General features: G+C 50.3%; 1 protein-coding gene and 1 long non-coding RNA gene across 2 annotated transcripts in view; one reads left to right on the forward strand and one right to left on the reverse strand.

The window, feature by feature from the left end:
* Positions 1-15,994, forward strand: part of SHANK2 (SH3 and multiple ankyrin repeat domains 2) — a 669,064-nt gene that overhangs the window by 263,787 nt on the left and 389,283 nt on the right. The gene's annotated exons all lie outside the window — the stretch shown is intronic.
* LOC129007555 (uncharacterized) lies at positions 2,168-4,487 on the reverse strand. The gene is made up of 3 exons (XR_008492366.1): positions 4,410-4,487; positions 3,717-3,992; positions 2,168-3,491 (listed from the first exon to the last, which is right to left on the reverse strand). It is a non-coding gene; the product is annotated as an uncharacterized LOC129007555 (long non-coding RNA).

Below are 15,994 nucleotides of genomic sequence, written 5' to 3' on the forward strand. Positions count from 1 at the left end.
GAGTCCTTCCACCAGCACCCTCCACCTACCCCTACCCGGATAGGAGACAGCTGACCTCAGGATGGCACCTTCATATTCTAGAACTTGAGAGAGTCGGAGTGGGGATCCACTACCTCAAGGGACCTCACTCTCTCTTTCTTCCTTTTTTTTTTTAATACACCTAATTGGATTCAAATCCCTCTGGGCTACGAGGTCCTGTTTCCCTTCTTTGCTGTCCATGGTGGTGTCCACAACACATCATTCGTTTGGCTCCTGGCTTCGTGGAATGTCAGCCCCAGGCCTTGTCTGCTGGGGTGAGAGCCACATCAAGGGATTGAAGGCAGAGGCTGCTGTGGTTGTTGATCTGTCCTCCTCTGTTACCTAGAGATGCTCTCAAGACCAGCGAGGGCCGTCGTGAAGCTCCTGCTGTGTCCATGTGCAGACAGAGTGGCTGCCTCTAGGTCATCCCTTAAGAAATGTTTCCTTGGGGGAAGTGGGGAGATGAAAATTTGCCGGGTAGACACAGAAAAACTCCAGCAAAAGTGGACCTTTAGAAAACACAAAAGTCTCCTATTTGTTGACTTGTGTGTCTCCAGGCCCCTTCATGAACTGATAAGAAAAGTCATTCCTACTGAGATAGGACTTTAGATTTTATCCTTACTCCTTGTAAATTGCTCTCCTCAGATTTCCAAGTGCAAACGCTGTGAACCCTTGGTGCTAGAATTACTGACGTCTGCAGCAAATTGCAATTTTGACTTTCTGGAACATCAACACAAAAGAACACTTGGACTCCTTCTCTGTAGCCAAATGTTAGGTCCGGGATGTTTCTTGGTCTTACCTGTTCCCTTCTTGTTTCAGCAGCATCTCGTTCTCAGAATCCTAATTAGCCAGGTGTGATTCTTTTGACCATTTCTCTCAAAAATGAGTCTCGTTTCCCGACTTCCATTTTCTGTGACTATATCCCTCCCAAATGGTTCCCCCCATTTGGTGCCACGGGGTGCAATGGGCTGTGGCTCCTCTGAGCTGCACTCTCTGCCCCGGCCTTCTGATGGCAGGGGAGCCACTCGGAGGCGCTGTCTGGAGTGGAGCCTGAGTCTCACCAGGAGGGTGTAGACTGCAGCAGACCGCTCCCTGGTGGCCTGGGGGTGGGAGTCTAATCCAGAAAGTGGAGACCACCCCAGGCCTTTCCGACAGAGGCATCTGTGCACGGAATTAATGACCAAGATGCTGGACAGGCCGTGGACCCTGGAGAACAGCCAGGCAGCCCCCGACTAAGAAACTGCAGAAAGCACTGGGGAGGAGAGGGCCCAGTGGAGCAGTGCATGAGGCTGGCACTGCCAGGGATGGGCTGCGACCCAAGAAAGCCAGGTATTTGAAGTTGAGGAAGGGCAGCACTGTAGGCATATTCCTCGATGCTGGATGCTTGAGTAGAGCAGTACCTAGCACATGACAGGTGCTTGGTTTTTGCAGGGTGAATGAAGGAATGAGTGAGTGAGTGAGTGAGCAGATGAATGAATGAATCTATCTGAGGCTCATTTTGAGAGACAGGCTCTGTTTCAGTGCTGGAAGAAGAACACACTTCTTGTCGGGCTACATCAGAAGGCGGCGCCAGGCAGCGTCCTGTGGCTCCTTGCTAGCAGACTCAAGGGTGATTTTGGAGATGGATGCTTGTGGCCCCACCCTCTGCTGCTGAGCCTGCCCGGACACCCCACCCCACCCTGAGGCACACCTCCATCCAATGGGCTGTCGGGGAATGAGGCACGCGCAGCTGCATCTCAGCCTGGCCATTCCTTCACCTGACTTCTGCACTTTCTCAGACGCCCCCCGTGTGCCCTTACTCGTGGTGAATTCAGCCCCCTGGGCCCATTGTATTCTTCTCCTTGTCCCTTCAGAATAGTATTTCCCTGCTCCCGTGCTCTAGATTCTTTGTGAGGCTAAATTTAGACGTCGCCTAGTTCTGCAGCATCTTTGCTTTTCTCTATAATGGTTTGTCCAGTGAGAGAAGTCTGCCAGCCAGACTCTAGAAGTTGAGTCTGTCCTTAGAGCCTGTGGTGGGATGCAGGTCTGACTCAAATCCTCTCACGGGTATCATAAGGACCCCTTGAAACCCACTCCATGGGATCTCCAAGGAGGAAGGTCTTAGCCTGCTCAGACCACTGCAACAAAGTACCATGAACTAGATGGCTCATAAAAAATACCTATTTATTTCTCACCATTCTGGACACTAGAAGTCTGAAACCAGGATACCAGAGAACTCTCTAGGGCCCCTTTTTCTTTAAGACACTCTCACTCCGTTTTCCAGGCTGAAGTGCAGTGGTGCAATCATGGCTCACTGCAGCCTCAAACTCCTGGGCTCAAGCTATCCTCCCACCTCAGCCTCCTGAGTAGCTGGGACTACAGGTGTGCACCACCACACCCGGCTAATTTTTGTATTTTCTGTATAGACGGGGTCTTGCCATGTTGCCCAGGCTGGTCTCAAACTTGTGGCCTCAAGGGATCCTCCCACGTCAGCCTCCCAAAGCACTGGGATTGCAGGTTCACACCAACATACCCAGGTCCTGGGGGTCCCTTTTATAAGGACATTAATCCTATTTATGAAGGTTCTACACTTATGACTTGCTTACCTCCCAAAGACCCCACCTCATAAAACCATCACGTTGGGGGTTCGGATTTCAACATATGAATTTGGGGAGTTGACAGAAATGTTTGGTTCATTACAAGAATAGAGGCCTTCCCCCACTACGGCTGCTTTTACCTGGAGAATCCTCCAAGTCACAAGGTGACCTTGCACAGGGCACTTCTCGTCTTCGAGCCTCCATTTCCTCTCTGACAGTGAGGGACCTGGGCTGACATTGGCTGGAGCCACCACGACTTGATGGGGAAGTCCCTGAGCCCCTGGGACTCATCTGAGCTCATTAAGCACTGTCAGGGTCACCCGTCCAAAGCTGGATTTTTCCTAAACTTCATTTGCTTTTCTCTCCTTTCTTTTGCCCTGGATACTCACATCTCCCTCAATTTTTCTTTCCTTTTTCCCTTCTCACTACCCACCTCCAATTTCAAAATGTGCAAATAGCAGAGCGTCCCAGTGGAGTTTCCACGGCAACGGAAGCTGGTTTTCCCTTTCCAAATGATGGGCTTCTTGGAAGCCTCTCTCCCCTTTGCCTCCTTGGTGACCAGAGCTCAAGGAAGAAAGCAAGGTGTGTGGGCACCCCGAATTGGAGGGTCCCTTCCTTGTGCTTGCAAGGTGCCCAGGTTGTAGAGACCGAAGGACCAGGAGAGGGGAGGCCATGGAGCCAGTTTTCGTTTGCTGGGGCTGCCATAAGAAAGTATCAAAAACTGGGTGGTTTTATCAGAAATATTCTCTCACAGTTGTGGGGGCAGACACCTGTGATTAGGGTGTCCTGGGGCTGGTTTCTCCTGAGGCCTCTTCTCCTGGCTTGCAGGTGGGTGTCGTCATCCTCACTCAGTTTCTTCCTGTCTGCCAGGTTTCCTCTTCTTACAACACACCTCTCCTGTTGGATGAGGACCTACCTGAGTGACTCCACTTTAAAGACTCCTGTAGCTGTAAAGATCTCATCTCCAAATAAAGAGGCCGAAAGAGGGTGCCAGTGCCTCTTCCCCATACCCCCAGCCCGGGATGCCAGAGAGAGTGGACCAGATGTTGTCTGAAAGGAGGCACCAGGCCTAGCAAAGCTCCGTTTGCACCAGCCTGAGTTATTTTAGACTCTAAATTGTACCTTCATTGGGATCCAGAGTTAAAATGAGGATTTGCATGGGAGCAGGTGGGCGAGTCCTAGAGATAAGGAAAACCCCCCACGGAATCCGTGTCTTCCACCGCACAGTCGTGGCCAGGAGTTCACAGGCGTCCCAGGGCACTGAGCAGAGGACGCTTGGGGCTCATCCAGACAGGGCCAGCACTGGATGAGCCAGGATGAGGTCAGGCTGTGTTCGGGGAGCCGGCATCTGGGCACTGGGCAGGTTGCCATCAGCTCAGGGTCTGGTGCTTAGATCAGCTGAAACAGAGACAGCCATGTCATGGGGAGAGGTGTCACCTCATGGAGCCCATACCAGTGGGTCACTCAACCCAGGCCAACCCCTCCTGACCAGGGACCTCTCTCACCTGCTCTCTGGCCTACAAATTATTTTTGAGATTTGTCCCTGGAATGTGACAGTGTTCACGGTTTCTCTAGACCTACCCAGGTGTAAAAACCCCTTGACCCCTGCCATCTAAGGTGGATGCTACCCCTGGTCCAAAAGTCCTGCAGAGCAGCCTCTGTCCTGCCCACCAGCTCACACCTTTTAGCCCATGTCCCTGAGTCCCTGAGTCACTGAGGTAAGGCTGCTTGTCTCCTGCTGAGACTGAGAGCCCCAAGACGGGCACTTCAGCAAAGTCAGCCCCACACCCATGTCTCCTCCTCCCAAATTCTTACCTCCAGTTTACTAGACTCTAGACTGTGTCCTGCTGCCCAGTTGACTCCTCCTGTGGGGGAATCCCACAGGATCCAAAATGTACAATGTGTCCAAAACCAAGCTCCCCAGCCCCACCCGAAGCACATAGATTTCCCTTTTTGTTCATGATCCACTCAAGCCGGAAGCCTGAGTATCATCCACAGTTTGTTACCCCATGTCCAGTCCATCAGCCAGTCCAGTCCTGTCCATCAGCCAGTCCAGTCTATCAGCCAATCCAGTCTATCAGCCAGTCCAGTCCAGGCTCCAAATTCCAACTGACATATTACACTTCTTTGCATTTCCATTGTCTCTACTCAAGCCCATTCCAGAGACTACACAGACCAGTGTAGTAGCTTCCCAGCCGAGCTCCACGTTCTACTCCTTTCACCTACAACTCAGTCTCCACCCCAGGAGCTGGAACAGGGATCTTTCAACAAAGACCATAAATCAGATTGTGTCACACACCCTACCCCTGAGACACTTCATCACAGCAGGTTCCGCAGCAGGAATCTGGATGAGCCGGGATGAGGTCAGGCTGTGTTCGGGGAGCCGGCATGTGGGCACTGGGCAGGTGTGCCATCAGTTCAGTGTCTGATGCTTAGATCAGCTGAAACAGAGACAGCCGCGTCATGGGGAGAGGTGTCACCTCATGGAGCCTATCCAGGTTGGGCTCAACCCCAGATTTCCCCTGGCCTGGGAGACCCAGTGTGACAGGATCCCTCCCAGGTCTTCACTTTTTTTTTTTTTTTTTTTTTTTTTGCCCCTGCCCCCTGCTCTCTGCATTTTGGCTGCACCTGTGTCCCTCTGCTCCGAGACCACCCTATCCAAATTGGGCTCTGCTCCTCTTCTAACTGATCACATCTCTGCTTTGTTCTTTTGGTTCTCCTCCCAGTTGGATCACTCATTTATTCCTGTGCTTATTTATTGTCTAGCTCTGAGCTCCCTGAGGTCTGTCTTATTCCCTGCCTTTCTTTTTTGGCCTGAGGTCAGCATCTGCTGGGATTGTCTCAAGGCACAAACCCTGCAGCCTGCAGAGACAACTGTAGGTTGCTATATTTGCACCTGCCCAGAGGAGTCAAAGAAACAAACCCCAGGCCCTGAGCTACAGAGTTAACTGGCTCGTAGAGGAGGCCAACTCAGTGCAATTAACTCTGGCACGGATGTTTGCATGGTTTAAAAAAAAAAATTAACCTAAAAAGCCTGCTTTCCACCAAATAAGACTTTTGATGGGAATTTTGACAGAAATCATGTTTGGGTGCAAGCTCAGGTGCAGGTAGGGCTGGGGATTTTTTTGTCAGAACACACAATAATTCTGCCTCTTATTTTAGAGCTTGTAGTTCAATGCTGTATGGTGTAGGAAAACATAAATTTTCATCTTAATACACTTTTGAGGCGTCAGAGCCATTACAGACCTTGTTTTATAGTGTTTTAAAAGCATTAGTTCTTCACGACCCATTTTTAAGAGGACAGACTGGAGGAGCAAAACCATTAGTAGGTTTGGGACTCATTTATTTTCACATGGAAACAGAGGCATAATAGCAGGTCTTGCTGTTAAACATGACCTTCCAACTGCAGGGTTAAAACCCTCAGGGAAGTGGCAGGATTTACTAACCTGGGCCTGATTAAAATGCCTGGTGGTGGCTGCCAGCTTGGACTGACAGTGCCTGCAGAGGGAGCAGGTCGGAATGCTTCCCTCCCACAAGGGGGCCCGGAAAGGCCCGCGCTGCTCCACGTGTGCCCAGCAGGTCGAGGGATGTCCTTTCCCTGGGTCCTGGGAAGAGAGTGTCCCCTGAGATGCACGCGGCTCCTGCAGAAAGAATTTGGAATGAAGGGGCTTTGTGGTGTGATTCACATACACATTTTCTTTTATTTCTTTTCTGTTTGTTTGTTTAAATAGAGATGGGATTTTGCCATGTTGCCCAGGTTGGTCTCGAACACCTGGTCCCAGGCCCAAGTGATCCTCCCACCTCAGCCTTCCAAAGTGCAGGGACTACAGGCATGAGCCATCACTCCAGGCCCCTTGCGTATCTTTCTAATACTATAAATGCATGCTCGCATTTCATTTTATACTTTTTATGACATTGAGAGGTCAAAGGACAAGTATTCATCCATTTTCTTCAAGTGAGAGAGTAAGGGAGAAATGCTTAACCATTTGTCCTGGTTCATTCACCCAACTGGTAGAAAAGCAAGACTGAGTCCCAGTCCCTGGGGACCTCGCAGTCTCCCACTCCACACATCGGAATTGAAGATGGACAGATGAAATACACACTCTGTTGGTCTAATTCTTATTCCCTTATTCCTTCCTGCATTCCACAGACCATTTCCACCTTCAAAACGTCCTTTCTTGGGGTTACATAAAGAGACCCATCACCTTCATGGGTGGTGGGAGAGACCTGATGGGCAGGTGTGCACGAGGATAGCATGGCTTGAGGGGACATTCAGGCTGATGAGAGTCTGGGGGTGCCAAGTACGGAGCTGAGAAAATCCCCTGCACCCAAGTAACTCATAGCCATGGGGGCTTTGGGGCAGGTAGAGAAGGTTTGACCAGGTATGATAGGGTATGGAGGTGGCGGGATCAGGTGGGCTGTGTTCACCTTGGTCTGGAGCAAAGAGGCTTCTACCATGTGAAGGGAGCAAGGGACAGGGTCGGATGTTGGGGGAGGTTGGAGGTGGGGATGTTTGCGCCACAGGGAGGGAGATAGTCAGGGTTCTTTGAGGAACACACGAGGATGACTGACAAGCCTGGGCACTGTGGGGTTGTTGCCAAAGCTGAATTTAGAAGAGTCGTTGGCATCCCATTGATCAATCCCGACTGTGAGCTGGACCCTGGGACATGGTTTCTGACTGTCCCTGGAGGTGTGCTGCTCCAGAGTCCAGTCATCTGTCCTTGTGTTTAGCCCTGATAGGGAGAGAGGGCTTAGTGCATCTCTTCAGCTATGCTGGACACCAGCCTCGAGGGTAGAACCAATCTGTAGGTAACAAGCTTCCTGGCATGTTTTCTCACTTCATGGAGGTCAAACCATGTTCAAGGGCAGGGACTTGACCCTGTTTTGCCACTTGCTGGTTCTGTGTCTTAAGTTTCTCAACTTCTCTGAAGAGGTTTCCCTGACTCAGTTGTATAGGTGATGATATCTACTCATGATGTCATTCATCCACTTTTCTGACTAGTCCATCCATCCACCTATCTACCTATCATCCATTCATCCACCCACTCACCCATCCATCTACCCATCTTTCCATTCACCTGCCTAGCCACTTCATCCATTTGTCTATCCATCCATCCACCCACACACTTATCCATCTATCGATCCATCTGTCCACCCACCCATCTACCCATCTTTCCATCCACCTACTCGCCTGCCTACCAACTTCTCCATTCATCCATCCATTCATCAGTCCATTCGTCTATCCCTCCACTCACCTACCCATCCATCTACCCATCTGTATATCCATTTATTCATTCATCCACTATCCATCTACTTATCTACTCATCTATTCACCCACTTGCTCACTTACCCTCATCCACCCATCCATCCAGACATCTGTTCATCTCTCTATTATCTATACTTTCATTCTGTCCATCCAATTCATCCACCGACCTATCCATTTATCTACTAACCCACCCACCATTTTGTTTATCCACTCACCTCTCCATCCACCCACCCATCCAGAGCAGTGCTGTATTAAACATTTTATGACTCTAGGCTCAACACCAGTGCTCCAGTGCAGAAAGGACAGTGTGAGACTCAGGGCAAGGTGGACTGCCCAGTAGTAAAAACAAAGTGCTCAGGAATGCCTTTGGGAGGGATGAGTGTGTACAGGTATGTGGACAGCACATTCCTGAAAACAGCTTTGGCCAAGACCCTGCAGTGGGAAAGAACTTGCTTGGGATCTGCCAGATGCTAGGGGTAGCCAGATGGAGGTGTGAGTGGGAGGTGCATAGTCCAGGAGAAGAGGTAGTAAAGTTAGGCTGGAGATAGGAGCCAAGTCCCTTGAGCCTCACGTTCTAAATCAGGGGTCTGTGTTCTGTTCTAAATGGGGAGAACCTTTAAGGAGTTTTAACAAAGAAGTTTCCATGATTGCTGTTGTTAAGAAGAATCCTTTGGCTGTTGTGTGGATAACTGTCTTTAGCAAAGAAGGAAGCAGGGCTCACACTGGAAGGCTGCTGCCATGTCCACGGGAGACTCAGCCATGGGCATGAGACTGGAGAGCCATGGTCAGGTTGGAATCTGTCTTGCTGCTAGATGTTGGGTGTGCAGGTCATGCCTGGGTTTCCAGTCTAGCCCACTGAGTGGATGGCAAAGACTACAGGAGGCCATGGGCTTTTGCATGGCACACTTCCATGCCTGCAACTTTAGACATGGGTATCACATGCACCCTGCCTACCTGGCATGGGCATGACTAAGAGAAGAACAACCTGGCCGCACAGCACAATACGAATTTAGTGGCAATTGCTGCTGTTATTTTATATGAACATGGCAGTGAATTTTGATGACTTCATTTAAAATGAATTATGAACAGGGGACTGGAAGCAGATGCTCCGGGGTGGTTTCACAGCAGCACTCGGCTCTTTCTTGACAGAGCACAGGCTGGGTACAACCCTCACCCTAAATTTAGCTCCTGGCACATTTGGGCTGGGATGAAAGCTGAGAAGCACAGGTCATGGGTGTGCTATGATTTGAATAATTCCCTCTCCAAATGGTGTCTTGCAACTTGCCACAGGCTCGGAGAATCCATCATGCTACAGTACAAGGATTCCAAGGTTGGGTGGGTGGAGGCTGCAGTGAAGCACCCACACACTAGGTCAGATGTAGCCCCATCCTGGGTCTCAGCCTCTTGAGAGGATGTGTGTGAGCCGTGGAACATGGTGTGTGACTCATGGAAGTGCCCCATCGCTGTGATCTGCTGTTACCACCATTTTTGGCCTTCAAGGGTCATTGTGTCTTTGTGATGTCATATGCTAAGGCTGCTGTCTGTTCTTACTGGAGAGTTGCAAGTCTTATGGGCTTAGATCTCCCCTTGTGCTCCATGATGCCCCTAATAGCAAGAGGTGGGCCATCACATCAACTAAAGTGCTGAGGATGATGGGGTGGGCAGCAGAACCCGTATGTCAACTGCTTGTGCTCTCTTGGGCACTGACCAAGGGCTTGGCCTTCCCAAGTCCTGAGAAAGACACCAAGGTCTTTATCAGGAAGTGAGGCCGCTTGAGGAAAAGGAAATAGGATATCCAAGACCCAGCAGTCATCTATTGGGCACATGACTGAGCCCTGTGCTAGGGAAGGCCAGAGTCAGCCTGGGAGGGGCTTAGCCTCCAAGTTGCTTGTGGCTAAGTTGAGAATGCTTTGCTTAGGAGCAGGTGTTTGAAAAGAGGGTCACCGTACATTGAGTATTTACTGGGTGCTAAGTCCTGTGCATTATCCAATTTGACTCCTAAAACAACCCTGTATGGGTGCTACTTGCATTATTCCCATTTTGTAGGTTGGGAGCTGAGGCCCGCTTACTTGTCCAGTGTCAGTCATCCTGTGGCCCGATTGGGCTCTCAGGCTCCAGCCCTTGGAGTCCACTGAAGTTTATGCAAAGCATGGAAACCAGCTATTGAGACTGCCTCCTGGCTGCTGGGGCCATCGTCAGGGAAATGTTTGCTTTATACCTGTTGCAGGAACATTTGCATGCAGAGGCAGGCTGCTGCAGAGAGCATAAGTTAGCAGGAAGAGATGTAAGTCCAAAACAGGTATCACCAACCCTGTCAGACTAAGGATAGAGACGAGGTAGATAGAAGTTAAGGACGGGCCAGGGGTGTCCATCTGGTGTGTATCCAGAGTTTCAAATGATGCTTGGGGCTGGGAAGGGCAGGGAGAACCACACTGGGCAAAGAGTCCTGGGCACAGATAGGCAGATGTTTGAATTCCAGCTCTCCCACCTGCTTATTCAGTGGGACTCTGTGTAAGATTCTTGAAATTCTCTGATTCAATAAAGCAGGAATCAGATGCCTCCCTTATAGGGCTGTTGGTGTTTTTAATGAAATAATGCATCAAGCATGGTTTAAACTCACACCCCCCAGAGGCAAAGAAATACAATAGATGGGCAAAACAGTCCAAGAGGGGAAGGTTGCCTTTATGTATACAACTAATATATCTATCTACCCTCCCATTCATTCATCCAGCCACCTGCCACCCAACCTCCCATCCTCCCATCCATCCATCCCTCCATCCACTCATTATCCATTCACCCACCCACCTATCTGCTCACCCATTCATCCATCCAAATATCCATCTGTTAATTTATCTGTCCATCCATCCGTCTACCCATTCATCCATTTATTCATCTATTCATTCATCCAGTCAATTATCCATCTATCTGTCCATCCATTCATCTATCCGCCCACCTAACCACCCATCTGCCCATCCAGTCACCCATCCATTCATCTATGCATTCAATTGCCCACTTATTCACTCACCCATCCACCCATCCACCCATCTGTCCATTTATTCATCCATTCATTCATCCACCTATCTACCCATTCATCCATCCATCCCATCACCTATCCATTCATCATCCATCCATCCACCCATTGAACCACCCATTCACCCATCCTCCCACCCACTCATCTATCCATTTACCCACCCACCCATTCACTCACCTATTCATTTATCCATCCATCCATCAATTTATTCATCCATCTATCCATCCATCCATCTATCCATTCATCTATTCATCTATCCATTTCTTCAGCCATCCATCCTTCCATCTCTCTATCCATGCACTCATCCATCTCTTTATCCATTCATTCATCCATCCATCCATTCATCAGTCTTTCTGCTCATTCACTTATCTATTTATCCATTCATTTATCCACCCACCCGTACACCCACCCATCCATCCATTCATCCAGTGATCCTTGCAGTTACCCATCCTGCCATCGATTTACCTCCTTCCTTTCTTCCCACCTTTCTTTTTTCTTTCCTTCCTCTCTTCTGTTCATCTCACATTTTTTGTGAGCTTACCACATGCCAGGCCCTGTGCCATGGAAGGCAGCTTCTCTGCCCTCAGGGTCTGCCAGTTTATCGTTACCTCTTGTGAAGTTGGAGACCAGGATTTGAATGTAGGAATTCCCATTCCTTCACTTTTGTTCTAGCCATGGGAGCTGTTGAAGATTTTTAAAGCAGATGCCCTGGTCAGAGCTATAACTTTGGGGTTCAAGAATCAGGAAGGGGAAGCTGGCTAAAGGGGGACCTGCCTGGAGGTTGTTGGAAGAGCTGAGAGGATCAGATCTGAGCAAGGGGTTGGGAGAGCAGGGAGGGGGGATCTGAAACCTTCTGTGACTGAGTTGGGCCAGACTGATGGGCAATTTGCCCAGAACCCAACATTCTAGATACAGGAAGCTTCCAGAAACCTGGCTTACTCCTCACCTGCTAGAATGTCTGTCCTATAGGGCTTAGAATAGCTTCCTAATTTCCCCTGCGCTTGTTCATCATGTGACCAAATTGGCTGAGGGAGGAGAACGTGCAGGGAAGCCATTTTAATTATCCGTCATCATGAAGTCAGTGAGGGGCAGCTGAGCCTGCTGTGCAAACAGCCAGAGCCACTGGGCCATATGCTGGCATCTGGCCGAATGGCTGTCCCTTCTTATTAACAGGTCACTGAGAGTGTCCAGATTTCCAGGACTACATGCCAGGCCCAGACCTCCTAGACTGGTGGACAGTCATGAACATCTGGGGGTGGGTTTCTGATAGTCGTGGGTAAACTGTGATCTGGATTTCTGCAAAAACAAAAAGTACAGCTACTGCTGTTCACTCCCTGTGTGCACCACAGGTGTAGTAGGGAGAGCAGAGCCTAGTCCCTGCTCTGTGGTGGACAGAGAGCTTGTCCAGGACCCCAGAGGCCATGGGGCAGTGTACTCACACCCCAGCAGCTTTGCCCCCTGTGGTGCCTGCTTCCAGCTGTGGGTATTTCTCCCTGGGCTCCCCATTGAGAACAGAGAGGGACATTTCATTGACCTTCTTGTCAGCGTTGCTGGGACCTTTCATTGTGTGGGTCTGCATCCATCTTCCATTTGGGCCACTTCTGCATCTCCTTCTCCAGAAGGCCCTTCCTTGCCTGTGCCTGGATGGAGAGCACGTGGTTCACCCTCTGGACCTTGGTCCCTCTCCCCCGATCCAGCCATGCATACACTCGGATTTCAAGCTACAGGGCTGGATGTGGGCCACTGTGGGTGGAATCTAAGGCACCTGCTCACTTCACTTTCCTGTTGCTCAAGCCCTCGACTTTGTTGGCTGGGCTGAGTGCTAGTAACAGCACTGGCCACGGTTAGAAGGCACTGGGTTTCTTGGGCCATGAGCCAGCAGCCTTCTTTCTGCTGGACTCATCAGATTTGATCTCAGCATTTTTAGCATTGGTAACTTTCCTACTCATGACAGTCAACAAGGACCTTTGAGATCTTAAATAATTTTTTCTTAATCAAAAATACACTATTATTTATTTGCCTCTGAATAGAGAGGCAATATGTGGTCTTTGTAGAAATTACACAAAAGCAAGGGGTAAATGCGTGTTCATATGAAAATCATCCAAACTTTCTTCTCCCCAACTCCCCAAGTGAATCACTGTTAACACTGCAGGGTCTTTCTTCTGGGTCAAATAGTGTCCCCTCAATTTCATGTCTAACTTGAACCTCAGAATGTGACCTTATTTAGAAATAGGGTCTTTGTGGGTTTAATTGGTTTGGTTAACATGAGGTCATGCTGGATTAGTATGACCAATGGCTGATGTCTTTATAAGAAGAAGGAGGGGGGATTCAGACACAGGAACCCACTGAGGCACACCAAGAGAGGAAGGCCACACGCAGACGAAGGCAGAGAATGGAGTGGAAGAGGCAGGGAGGGTCCTCTCCTAGAGGCCCTGGAGGGAGAAAGCCCTGCCACAGCCCTGATTTTGGACTCTTGGCCTCTAAGATTGTGAGAGAATGAATTTCTGTCATCTGAAGTCACCCATTGTGTATTAAATGGTCACGGCAGCTCCAGGAACATGGGACGCATCCTGTATTTTCACTCTGTCTCCCTCCCATTACTGAGAGTGGAGGCAGATGCCCAGGAAGCATCCTACACATCACACGCTCTGGGCTGGTGGAGCTGTTGGGAGGAGACATTTGCCTTTGCCCTGCCTGCCGAGAGGCATCCCCCCGGCCATAAAGAGACCGAGAAAGACACTTAAGGCTGCACCCAGAACTGAGCACCAGTCCGCTTCAAACCTCTCTCGGTCACTGGGTGACAATGGCCGACACACTCAGCCTCACTGCAGCCTCAGGGTCTTGTCTGTCCCCACGGCCGCCGTGACTCACACCCTCTCCCGCACTTGGAAGCTGTGCTCTGTGCTCCAGGGCCCGTGGGAGGCGCCGGGACGCCTGGTCCAGGTCCACCTGGCTGGAGTTTCCAGTGTCTGCTCCCTAGAAAGAGTCTGGCTCTGTTTCCAGAGCTCACAGAGTGTTGCTCATGTTTCATTTCCCCCAACTTCACTCTCCCCACAGGCTCTAAGGAGCCCAGGAGGACCCTGCCAAGGATTGCTATCTCCCATAAACCCAATGCCAGGCACTGAAGGTGTCTCAGCAGGGGGCACCCCAGATGGCCCATCGAGTTGGCCTGAGGGCTCTGCTTCCCCAGGGCAGGGCTGTGGGGCTCTGCAGAACTTCCCACGTGGCCCACTGGTTCAGGGAACATTGACTTCCTCTGGCTGACAGTGATGTGGAGACTCAAGACCTTGCCAAGGCAACCCCTCCCCTGGCCTCCACCTTGGGCTTCTTTCTAACAGCACAGCCATCCTGGTCGTGATTGATTGATTGAGACAGAGTCTTGCTTTGTTGCCCAGGCTGGAGTGCAGTGGCATGATCTCGGCTCACCACAACCTCCGCCTCCTGGGTTCAAGCGATTCTCCTGCCTCAACTTCCGAAGTAGCTGGGGCTACAGGCACACACCATCATGCCTGGCTAATTTTTGTATTTTTAGTCAAGACGGGGTTTCACTATGTTGGCCAGGCTGGTCTCGAACTCCTGACCTCGTGATCTGCCCACCTTGGCCTCCCAAAGTGCTGGGATTACAGGCGTGAGCCACTGCGCCCAGCCAGTCGTGGATCTTGAGGAACACACAGTCCCCCAGAAACCTGGGGACCTTCGTGGAGTGCAGACTATGGCACTGTCCTGCTGGAAATGGACAGCCACCCCATTCTTCCTGCCCTTCCCCTGCAACCCTCCTGCCCCGGCCTCTGCATCCCACAAACACAGCACCCTTTGCAGGCCCTGTGGAGCCCGTGAATGGCCTTCTGAGGAAACTTCTTTCTGAAGGGCTTCTCTGGGATGGCCTTGAAGTTGACTGGGGTTTACGTTCGTCGCTCTCCCAATATTCTTTCTTTAAAGCTTCTAAGCAGGAGCCAGTTTTCTTTGTGGTCTGTACAATCTGGCACTGTGCAAATGCTTTGGAAACAGCAGGATGAGAGGCTATATGCTCTAACAGGTGGGCCGTGTGTCATGTCTGAGTCCGAGCTCTCTCTCGCCTCTGCAGACCCTGCCCACGTCCCTCCCCGGCGGCCAGAGGACCCCCTGCAATAGTCCTGCTTGCCTTGGCCCAGAAGGTCTTGGTTTTAAAAGGGACTGTGTTTTATTTTCATGGCTTTCAGGAGTAGGTGGGAATGGGAACAGACTGCCTGGCAGAGTTTCATGGGGCAGTGATTCTTACTAATTGATCACATTCTATCACAGTCGTTTATGAGTCTGCCTCACTTTACCAGCCTGGGGGCCGGGAGGTTCTGACTTTTGCATCCACTCAGGATGATTTGCGAGAGTTTGAACCTCCACACGTGGTCCAACTGGACCCCAAGCTCTGGGTCCTTAATAACGATGCTGCTGCTCTCTCAAGTATTTCTAAATTGGCATTGCTAGCCTCTAATAGTCATGGTGAGATTTGGCTGTGAGTAACTAAAAATCCTAAGTTTTTAAAAAAGTTTGTCTTTTCCATTAAAGTCCAGCTAGGTGGTCCATAACTGAGGCAGGGTTCTGTGGTATCTGAGACGCATGTTCTTCTGACTTACTGCTCCATCATGTGTGGACTCCGTGCTCAATTGCCCTCATAGTCCAAGGCAGCTGCCTCAGCTCCACCCATTACATCATCATTCCAATCAGCAGAAAGGAGAAAGGGGCAGGAGAAAGGCATTATTCCCTTTTCCTATAAGGACACTTTCCTTAAGTGGACCTATTTCTTTTATTTATGTCCCAGTGGTCATGATCTTATCACACAGCTCCCTTCTTAAGTGGACAGCCATGTTCTTAAACCGTCTTCTTTGTGGACAGCCAGGTGACCAGATGAAGGGCCAGGTTACATTCCAGAGGAAGACAGGAGAACAGCAAGTGGGGGACCATTAGGAGGCCCAGCTGCAGCAGCCCTCTCTTGTACCTTTGTTGGGGAGAAGATCTTTTCTGAAGGAAAGTCTGTTCTTGTTCTGTGAGGCTCTGGTATTTGGATCTGAGAGTTAAGGGCTCCGTGAAGTGGAAAATCCAGAGAGTAAGGAGGGATCCTGGAGAAGA

This window comes from Pongo pygmaeus, chromosome 9 (genome assembly GCF_028885625.2).
Source record: "Pongo pygmaeus isolate AG05252 chromosome 9, NHGRI_mPonPyg2-v2.0_pri, whole genome shotgun sequence".
Lineage (NCBI taxonomy): Eukaryota > Metazoa > Chordata > Mammalia > Primates > Hominidae > Pongo > Pongo pygmaeus.